Source organism: Haemaphysalis longicornis, unplaced genomic scaffold, assembly GCF_048455015.1.
Source record: "Haemaphysalis longicornis isolate Haplotype H1 unplaced genomic scaffold, Haemaphysalis longicornis Haplotype H1 scaffold_3, whole genome shotgun sequence".
NCBI lineage: Eukaryota > Metazoa > Arthropoda > Arachnida > Ixodida > Ixodidae > Haemaphysalis > Haemaphysalis longicornis.
The window spans coordinates 159,880,767-159,891,792 of NW_027526335.1; the positions used below are offsets into that span (position 1 = coordinate 159,880,767).

An 11,026-nucleotide genomic window follows, 5' to 3' on the forward strand; every position below is an offset into this window, starting at 1 on the left:
GTGCTTAAAATTGCGCATACGAAATATAAGTTGCAGCTAAAACTCAACATGACAAATACCACCAGAGCGCCACCGTCCCTGGAATGCTGCGCCCAGCAACTGCATAGGGTTGGATCCCGCCCCAGTGGACGCTTTTCCGATTGAGGGTAAAAGCAAGCGGGTGTGCCGAAATTTCCGCGCACATTACAGATCCGCAGTTGGTCAAAATTATTCCGGAGCCAGTGCTCGCTTGTTGTAAGCCCAATAACACAGATTTATTCGCGGTTTTACTCTTATTGGCAGACTTATTTGGGGTCATATGTTCCCTTGGCTATAATGACGCCCTCTCGAAACTTATCAGAGGGCGAATGAGACTCGAAATAAGATCGCCATAAGACTGTGAATAGCTAACGATCTGTGTACATTGGGTACAGGGGCACGGTCAGAATATACTGAATAAATTAGCGGACCATATTTCCCACTCTTCTACCCTCCCTGAACTCTCCCCTAGCCCACTTCCTTGTGATCCGCGGTCCCGTCTTTTAGCCCGGAAATCTCTCTTGAGAAGGGACACACGTGCCTTAATTCCCCCTGTGTCTGCTCCCTGCCCCCTAATCTTTCACGGGTGGAGCAAGTTTCTCTCAGGAAGCTTCGGCCTGGGATGGCCCTCACACCTTCAGTCACTTGGACTTGGGGGCACTCACAAGACGACCCAGGAACGTGTCCCAAGTGTCCGTCGCCGGCGGTTGAAGCTGACGCCAAGGATCTTTTGTGGACGTAGACGGGAACAAGGACAGCTCGAGACGATGCGCTCAGAAAGGTTCATCTACGGTGGGATAAACCGGACGACTACAACCGCTAGGTGAAGGACGATAAATACTGCAGGTCACTGATGGACTTTCTGCACGCCACTGCACTGCATGCATTCCTGTAGACTTGAAAACCTGTCGGTTTCGTGACCTTCTGTGCTCTTGGCAGCCCCTCTCTCCTTATTTTCTTCTTTCTCTTTCCTTCCTACTTCCTTCCCTCCTCCAATCTTTAAACCGCCTCTCATATGCCGCGCGACAAAAACGCGAAGTTAAAAAAAAAGCCTGCTCCGAACAATCTTACTCATAAACTTATGCTGACTCTCTCTGATGGGCTATTTGCATCCGTGTGGGAGACGAGGTACTCGAAGTCCACTGGTGATTAATTCCTGACGAGACGAAACGTGCGGTAAGGTTGCGCTAATGTGACATCGCAGACTGGTAGCCTAACGTTACGGGAGCTGTCTTTAGCGGCAATTAGTACTCCGCACACGACGGGCGAGCTGCTTAGCCGATAATTGAAATCGCCTGATATCGTCTGCTAAGCGCCGCTTAGCAGACGATTTCACAACAGCTCCGCCGCCTTGCCCACAATTTAGAAACAGTCCACCGGTTCATGACTGAGGCCCCGGGCACCCGCCGGCTGCGCAGGACTTCTTTCCTGCAAAGAGAGCATGGGGAGAGCGTAGACTGCGTGCCCGGAAAAGGTGCACAGAGGCCGCGTCGCGTGAGTTGGCCAGTTACTGGGTTATTGTGAAATATTTGTATTGATGTTTACATAAGCTGGCCGATGGGCCACATTTCTTGAATTCGGCCTATAATGGTTCAAAACGAACGCTTTTCTCTCCCCCGGCAAGCGACGATATTTTTGCCGCATTCCCTGTTCTTCTGTGGGGCCCCTCCCGTGCACGTCTACGTGCCCGCTGACCCTGCAGGGACCGGGCAGCTGGACGTGCGGTGCCACCAATCGGCGCTCCCCTCGTTAGACTAATGAGCCGTTGAATTGGACTACCCAGCCTTCCGTTATTTTTACTGTGTTTGCTTCGATGCTTTGACTGTTTTGGTGATGTTGTGAGTGGATATGTGCAATGAAACTAAGTTAGACAGGTGTATTGGGTTCGCAGATGCAATAACGGCAACGTATATAAGTTGTGCACTTCTAAAGTTGAATGTGGGCTACAATCAAATGAGCGTTTTGGCATCGATCTATGCTAGCTCGCTTCACCCGATATTAGTACGAAAATTACTATTATAAGTATTTATTTCTTCGTAAATGCACTAACGGCTACTTGAACTTATTGGACGCTTCTAAGGTTGGGAATGGCTTACATTGACATGAGCGCTTTTCGCATGCGGCTTGCTCCGCGATGTCTGAGTACGAATAAAACTACCAATACTAGTATTCATTCCTACCACTTTAAATGGTCTTCACTGGTTTCAAGGACTACGGTTTGCACGCCAGCCTTAACGGTGGAATACCTCGATACCTATTTTTTGAAGAGAAAGGCACTTAGGTAGGAGATCGATTGCCTTGTGCCCGTTTATACTTTGTGGAACTGTTAGCTTCGTGTCTTCGGTTCTGATCAGTGAAAGTGGCACCACGGGAGCCTTACAGCCGAAGCGGAACTCCCTCGTTTGTAGTGGTCATTTTATTAAGAGCCAAAGGTATTTAACCAGCCAACATCCCAAGTTACAAATCATCCCCTCCTCCTCCCATTTTACCACCTGCGTGGAATAAATGCTTGTACCGATAGTTAAAAAAATGTGGTTGGTAATGTCAGCCTGTGTTCTTTAATGCTTAAGTATTTTGTGCCGAGTACCTAAGAAATACTGTAATTCCTTGTGAAGAAACAAAAAAAAAAGCACACGACTAGTTATCCCAAATAGGGCTGTATTAGCCCGACTCCTCCAGCACAGACGCATTTCCGACATGCTAGAAGCAGTTTGGATTCGGAGACGGGAGCACGGAAGTGCAAAAAAAAAAAAAACAGCAAGATCATACATATATCTGTCTAATGACGACGATGGTGGAACGCGAAGCTTTTTTGTGTGAAATAAAATGGGAAAGTCTCAGTCAAAGACGCTGCAATCAGAATACCGAACTGTGTGCTGGGAAGATTCAAATCTCAACTAGACAAAGTTCAAATTCAGAAGGCAACCAAAGACACCCACACAAAAAAGCTTTGCGATAAACCATCATCGTCGTTAGACGGAGGAGTGCATGATTTTTCAAGCGTAGGTGGCACCTTATAAAAGTCGACCGCGGTATTCAGGTGTGAAATTGAGGGCAGGTATTTGGCACCCTCATTCTCTCGGCCTTCAGCGGCGCAGGAATTCTTTTAATGGAGTACTGACACCAAATTTTGACGCCTAAAAAATGATATAATTGGCTTCAGTAGTTTGTACAGATGCCTCAGAGAAATGTTTGCAGCGATCTGAGGGCGGAATCACATCTAAAATTGATTTTGATTGTCCCGGCCGCGAGCTTCCACAAATCGGCAGCACTAGCGAAATCGCTTTCGGCGTGACGAAACATCGGCCTGCGTGTCTGGCCGGTTCAGGGTGACGTGATATAGTCGTTTTCGGGACCGGAAACGATACCCTGCGCTGCGCGCTGCTGTTGTCGGTGGTATACGTTTGGGCAGGAGACGTACGGGTGTAGCTGTGTGAGCAATGCTTGTAAACTTTGCGCACTTTGCGTGTTCGACGTCTTTGCTCTTCAGTTCGTGGCCGGCGCATGGTGTTCCCTTGCACTGGTGCTGAAAACTGCGCGGTGCCGGCACCACGCAGTGCGCGTCGCCGAGCTCGACCAAGTTGTGCTATGGCAAGCTCGCGGAATGCGAAGTAGTGCTCGTGGAAGCCTGCCCGAGCAAATCGACGACGACGCCAAGATGCATTATTTACCACGCGACGACATGCAGCGCTAAACGCGGACTTCCACGCCTGGAGTCTCGGTTCCGGCTACTAACAGCACTGACGGTTATGAGGATTTTTGAATCTCCACAGAGCAGATATTTTTCATTGATGGTTGCTCAGCCAGCACTCTTTTTCACCTCTTGGTGGCCTCGGTACATTCGACCACAGTGTGTTTATGCCCAGACGTTACTTTCACCATTGAGTATCAATATTCCCACAGTACTGACTAGAGACCGGAACTTTAGGCAAAATGCCTATTTTTTATTCCAGTCCGTATCGAGCCTATTTAACATATAAGCATGAACTAAAGGAAGGGGAACATTTTAAGCAATAGTTGATTGTGCCTATACGTGCCTATTTTGAGGTTCGTGCCTATACAAGCTTTTAAGCGCCTATAAATGCCTTTTTTGTGCTGTCGAGTACAGACTTTGCCTCAATCAGTCGTATATCTCGATGGAAAAAAAGGAAATCTATTGTTGGACTGATGGGAATGCATGAGCATCTTGTCTCTCTCCATTGCTAACTTGAGGCCTCGCCCGATGCTCATTCCTTTCTCTTCAGACATCCGCCACGCAGAGTTTCTTTCACCCCACTCAGTAAAGCGTATAACCACAAAAATATCATCATCTTCTTCCTACACTATGCCAACTATGCTTAGCGTTCTAATATTCTCAGCGGTCTCGTTTTCTCGCTCTAGCAGCGGCTTTGGCTGCCTGTCTTTCCTTTTGTAGTCTGCCAGTATCGCCATTAGCCGCAGTATTTTTCATTTCTTCCTCGTTTGCCACCCTAAACTGGCTGCGTGCTCGATAATTATACAACGCGGGCAATCAGTGGCAGGAGTCACAGAGACCCGCCGAGACTCCCCGTGACTGACGGGCACGTCTGCAGAGGCAGCTGCCGCTCAGTCGCACTCCTGTTAAAGTATTCTTAGCACCGTCGCTCTCGTCACTCACGCAGCCGGCGATCTCTAAGCGCTATCTCACTTTACCGTTTTTGGGTTTATGTCGCTGGCTGTTTGACAGAGTGACGCGTAGCGACGGAAATATTACCCGAAATGCCCTATATATTGTTCGCGCAATAATACAGTGCTAACAGTGGCATAAATTGTTTTGTCACAGACAGGAGAACACGTGTTTTGAGGAATGGTCTCGTCGAATTTAGTCTGCAAGGCATGCAAGGTGAAAATAAAGAGTACGCGTTGTCCCCCAACCAGTCGGCGTGCAGCGAGTATAGAAAACAGTATGTTTGTGAATGGGGGTATGAAGTAATGAAAATGACGAGGCGCGCTGGCGTTGGAAATGGGTTCGCACTGGCTTGTTTGGAAGAAAACAAGAGAGCAATTGAAAACGTTGTATTTAGCATTTTTAAGGGTTTTATTGAATGCTAGCGGCATAAAAAGATTCTTGCGGGTTCCGTCGGCGCGTCGTCTGCTAGCGCCCCCAACGATAGCGCGCAAGCGCCAGCCTGCGAGGGAGCCGGCCAATGGAAGCCCTACCTCTCAAGGCCAGGACGGTACTGCGGGAAAGCACAGCTACTCTCTCGGCAAGATGCGCAACATTGACTTTCACGCCTTTCCTTCTGCTTAAAAAATTGCAAATAAATCTGAACCCTTTCCCACTTATTTACCTCGGACGGGATTTCGAAAAGCCTTTCTAAACAATGCAAAACAATTACAAATTGCTCGCGAATCCCTCCCCCCCCCCCCCCAAAAAAAAAAGGTCGGATTTGTTTGGTGTCGAGAATATTGCAGCGCAGATTGCACGCGGGCGAGGCTAGAGCGTGCCCTAGAGAGGCAGCGCGAGGCTAGCTTGTGGCAAGATTAAGAGAAAACCTATTGACCCTATCACTACAGCCAGCACGTCAGCGTAGTTGGCGTTTCTGCTCTCTCCGTAATCCGTCCGAAGCCTGCCGACGAATGCCGAAGATTAAGACGCCGAAAAGTGTCCTTATCCGGCAATGGACCAGTGGATCGCAGTGCTACACCGTCGACGGAGAAACAGTATTCTGCCAACCCTGCGGAAAGCAGGTGAGAATACAATACTTTCCACTTGATCTTAATTAACGATATCATGCACTTGACGTGAACACTGGACCAACCGTAAACGTGACGCCTCCAACAGTGCTTACGCTAAATTTATTCTGAATGCTCAGAACTTGCCAATAATGTGCGTTTTAAGAACTTTTTACGGTAACTGCTATTCATTGTTGTGCAATGTTTGCAACCTAATTCGGGAACTGGCTTCCTTATTGAAAATTTCCGGCACAGTGTTGGTCGGATTGTTGTATAAGCATCATGATTTTAAAAACGGTTACCTGCTATTGCGCAGCTGGCCAACTTCGCCATTCCTTGAGCTATTGTCAGGTTTACAACTCTACATGACTAAAAGCAAAAGTACACTAGCAACGTTTCACGTGCCTTGCGCAATATCTTAGTTTTCGTTACTGTTTTCTTCGCGCAGGTACCCTGTGAAAAAAAGTTCCACTTGCAGCAGCATGAAAGAACAGCACTGCATCAAGCAAATGCTCTGCGCAACCAGCCGTCGACATCAAGACAATCGTTCCTGGCTGAAAGTATTGCTCAAGGAAAAAAAAGTGAATTCAGCGCTGACCTGTGCGAAGCATTAGTCGCTGCTAACATCCCTTGGGCGAAAATCGAAAACAAGACTTTCAAGAATTTCTTGCAAAAGTACTGCAAACAAAAGGTACCATCAGAGTCGACTCTTCGCAAGGAGTACCTGCGACCACTGTACGAGAAGACGCTACAAGAAATTAGAAGAGAAATCGGTGAATTCCACATTTGGATTTCTGTGGACGAGACGACAGATGTCACCGGACGAGTACTCGGTCACTTTGTAGTCGGAAAGCTTGACGCAGAAGAGAAAACAACACCCTTCCTGGTTTGCTCAAAAGAGCTAGAAAAAACTAGCGGAGAGACCATCGCCCGCTTCGTGAACTCGTCATTGAAGCTTCTGTACCCCTCCGGAGCCCACGACGACCGAGTACTGCTGCTCTACACAGATGCAGCAGCTTATATGCTTAAGGCTGGTGCACTTCTCAAGGTTTTTTACCCAGAACTATTGCACGTCACTTGTCTTGCTCACGGGATTCATCGGGTGTGTGAAGAGCTACGAAAGTCGTTCAGTTCGGTCAACGAACTGATAGCTGTAGGGAAGGCGGTGTTCCTCAAGGCTCCTTCCCGCGTTCGTGCTTTCAGGGAGCAGCTGCCGGGTGTACCTCTTCCACCGGAGCCTGTTGTTACCCGCTGGGGAACTTGGCTGACGGCAGTGGAATACTACAACCAACACTTAAACGGTGTCAAGGCTGTTGTAAGCAGCTTTGCTGAAGATGAGAGTGTCGCCGTGAGAAGGGCCCAGAAGGTTCTACATGATGTTACACTTGCATGTGACTTGGCCTATTTGTGTGCCCATTTCACGTTCTTGGCAACAACAATACAGAAACTTGAAAGTTCGGGCACAACGCTGACTGAAAATATTCAGCTGATTTTGGACGCACAGGAAAGGTTCGCTAGTGCTCCCAGGGGACCGGTTGCTGACAGAGCTATAGAGAAGCTTAAGTCTGTGTTGGACAGAAATCCCGGATTTTCGACGCTGACGGAACTGTCTGAGGTTTTGAGCGGCGGACATACCGCGATTCCAGATGGAATCAAAACATCCAACGTGCCAAAGTACAAGTACGCTCCGCTAACCTCAGTGGATGTGGAGCGTTCTTTCTCTGCGTACAAGACGATATTGACTGACAGAAGGCACAACTTCAAGCCCGAAAACCTGGAGATGGTGCTTGTTTGCCACTGCTTCCACAGCCTTTCGCACAGTGTTGCGTCACCCTAGATATCTTGAAATCGTCACCCTTGAGTGTTTTATGAAGAAAATAAAATTGCATTTTCAAAATACCGATGTTTGTAGCCTGTGTTTACTCTAAACCGAAAAATTGCACTGAAATACGCCGCCTGAGTAAATATTATTCGAGCCTATATATGCCTATATGGTAGTACTTAGTGCCTATATATGCCTAAATTTCAATTTTGAGCGCCTTCAATAGGCGCCTAAAACCCGTTTTTTTAGTGCCTAAACTTCCGGTCTCTAGTACTGACAATGCCCTGTGACGTTCCTCCTGCGCCTTTAACTTTCCATAATATTTTCCCCAGCAACGCTAAAATGCTTACTTCGCGATTTTTAACAGGAATACTCCACGACCATTTGGCAAGCTTTAAGGATTATGCAATAGTTGCAACAGATGCATCCCAGCGTGAGGAGCGAGCAGGTGTGGGAAGTTTTAGTCCACACCTTAACTGGTCAGTCTCGCTGCGTTTGCCTGACTTCACACCAATATTTCAATCCGAATTCCTTGCGATAGTTCTGGCCTTAAAAGACGTACCTCCGCAGTACTTTAACGTAGCAATAATTACTGACTCTTTATCGGTTTGTTCAGCTCTTTCTTCATCCGAAAATTCCGCTCTTATTCGTACATTCAACTTCCGTGTGCCTTCCCATTTGCGGGACATCTGCCTCATTTGGGTTCCAGGTCACAAAGGGTTACAGCTTAATGAACAGGCGGATTCCTTGGCGCGATCGTCGTTAGATGGCCCTCCAGTTGACCTATGCCCTATTCCCTTCATTGTAGCAGGAGCAAGGTTTCGTACCTACCAACGCTTAGCAGGAGCGCAGGAAGGAATCATCACTAATTTTGAAGATTATGTCCATTTAAGACATAATTGGAATACCCGGTTTTGTGAATCTCGACAATGCGAAGTCACAATGACTACCTTCAGATGCCGAGTCCCCCAACTCAACTTTTATATGCACCGGGCTGGTCTAGCCTCCTCCTCCCGATGTGCTATCTGCGGTGATCAGGAGACTTTAGAGCACTTTCTATTGCATTGCCGCGGTTTTGCTATGATGAGGCAACGTCATCTTGCCACGCCATTACGACGAATTGGCCTGCCTATTTCCATGCCCGTTCTACTATCTTTTGGGGCCACATCACTGGGATATTGTCACCGAGGGGTGGCTGCAGCCATTCATGCATACGTTTCCGAGTCCAGGCGCCTGCCCTGTTAGCGTTGATTCTGGCATGTATTTTTTCCGCTCCAAAAAGCTCAGTTCTAATAAAAAATCCACCTATAACTTTCAACCAATTCCATTTTTTCTCTTTCTGCGTATAAATAGAGAGGTGTATTAGTTTCCGGTGTTTTAAGCGGGCGCATTAGCCCTTCTCACGCCCGATTTCTGGCCAATCCCCCACGTGGGTACGAGCCATATCGCCAGGAACAACAACAACAACAACAACGCGGACTGAGTTCGTGCGCGGCGGCGGCCGCAAGAACTGTCGCCCAAGGCAGCGGGCTCGGCGTTGCTCATGTCAGCTTGGGTGTTGGGAACTTCAGGCTTACTATGGTGGCGAATACTCGATCGCCGGTATCTGTAAAACTGCGAATGACCATCCATTACACAACTTTTCCCCACACTATCATCCCCTTTTTCGCATACTGAGCTTTATTTTGGCGACAATTTTCGTTTCAGCGATCGGTGACCAAGACATCTGCCGTGGCCTGTTTTGATTCTAGCGCGCAGGTGGCGGCATCTTTCGGCCGATCGCCGCACTGTGGTACCGGCAGTGCTGGGTCGGAGACCAAACCTCCGCCGCCGGTCAGCGTAGGCTTACCATTGCGCCAAATATCTGAACGCCGCTTTTAAATTCAGCGCTGATAACAACCCCTAGCACAATTTTTCAACACACTAACATCTACTTTCTCGCATGTGGAACTTCTTTTTCGCGATCAGATTGATTAGAAGAGTGGCGACAAGCTGTGGCTGTCACGGCCTGCGCCGGTTCGAGCCGCAGTGATATTAAAACCGGACGACGGCGAAGACATCGCCGGCCTAATCGCCTGATCAAATAAAGTTGTTCTGTCTGTCGGGTGGCAGCGACTCATCCGAGTCTGACGATTCAGACGACATGTCGACTGCGCGGGCGAGTGCGGACCATGTGCAATCGTAGCAGACGACGCGGCGAACGTCCCTGACGTCATGGGTGAGACCGTGACGTAGGGCTGGCCCGCTTGCAGGCTGGCCTACGAACGGCCATTTACCCGCGCGGCGACCAAATTTGAAACTGGTAGCAATAAACGTGCTATAATTAATTCGGTGTTGGCGGCTGACGGCTTTCGGTTTGATTTTCGTAATTACTGGGCCAATAGGTATTCTTTACAGCATAAAAACTGAAAGCGAGAAATTTTGTGTCAGTACTTCTTTAAGTGTACAGCACTTTATGGGCTCGCTCGTCGTCGTGCTCTCTAACGGTCGATGTCAAGCGACTGCCGGGATCAGGCGGCGCAGCGAGGTAACGGACCCAGGTAGAGCCTGGTAAACCGTCGTCAGAAAGCCATGCTGAGGCTTCAAAAAGCGCGTGGTGTAAATACTCATACTTCAAACCTCGAGCGGTTCCAACCTCGTCAACTGCTGGCGCTTGTCACAAATCTCCCCGTTGTTTAGCGAAAAGAAAGCTTCAGGGACGTTTCGCATAAAATCTGTGTATATAACCGGCAGCCCCTGGGTTCATTTATTAGGAACGCTCGTTGGGTTGGTTTTAACCATAGTAAGTGCAAAAAGCGGCCGCGCAAGAAAAAAATGGTGATTTCGAAATGACGCAGAAAGGCGTTATGCACGAAAGAAAAAAATTACGCGTTAGACATGACGCAAAAGAGCTCCAGCATAAGAAAGTGAACAAGCACAAAAAGGACAGAACTCCCGCTGGCACAGTTTCAGGCAGGCGGCGCGCGAGCACTGCGAAGGCGGGAAATTTGAATTGCATATTCATCAAGAGAGGAGGGAGACAGGGCGGCGAAGAGGGTGATAGGTAGTAGCAGTGAACGGATAACGGCGCAACCAACCAGTATGCGAATCACTTCTCTGCAATTCCGACAACTTTCACACTGAATGGAACGGCTTAATTTTTCCGTAAAGCCATTAACCACCTAGCCAGCCACCATTGCAATGCTTGTAAAGCAATGTTTTTCCACAAGCAATATTATTCTGCTCTCTCGCAGTATTTATTCTGCAAACTATTCCCGATGACTCTAGTAAGCGTATATCTCCTAAATTACACACGTTTGAACCATACCTAATGAAGTTACGGACCGTCGTCTATCGACATTTCTGTTTGGTGTAAATCTTACAAGCACCCCTCCTTCCCCCCCTTCCTGGTCATTCGCTTGTGAACGACGCCGTTTCGTCATGAACTGCCAAATGCCAGCGCAGCAGCCTTCCTGGATCGGATGCGGACACCGGCTTTGTAGGAGAATTTAG

The 11,026-nt window shown here is 48.3% G+C and overlaps 1 long non-coding RNA gene across 1 annotated transcript; it reads left to right on the forward strand.

The window, feature by feature from the left end:
- The first annotated feature begins 5,078 nt into the window (after positions 1-5,078).
- On the forward strand, positions 5,079-7,611 carry LOC144175244 (uncharacterized). Its single transcript, XR_013323628.1, has 2 exons — positions 5,079-5,727; positions 6,161-7,611. It is a non-coding gene; the product is annotated as an uncharacterized LOC144175244 (long non-coding RNA).
- Positions 7,612-11,026: the final 3,415 nt, after the last annotated feature.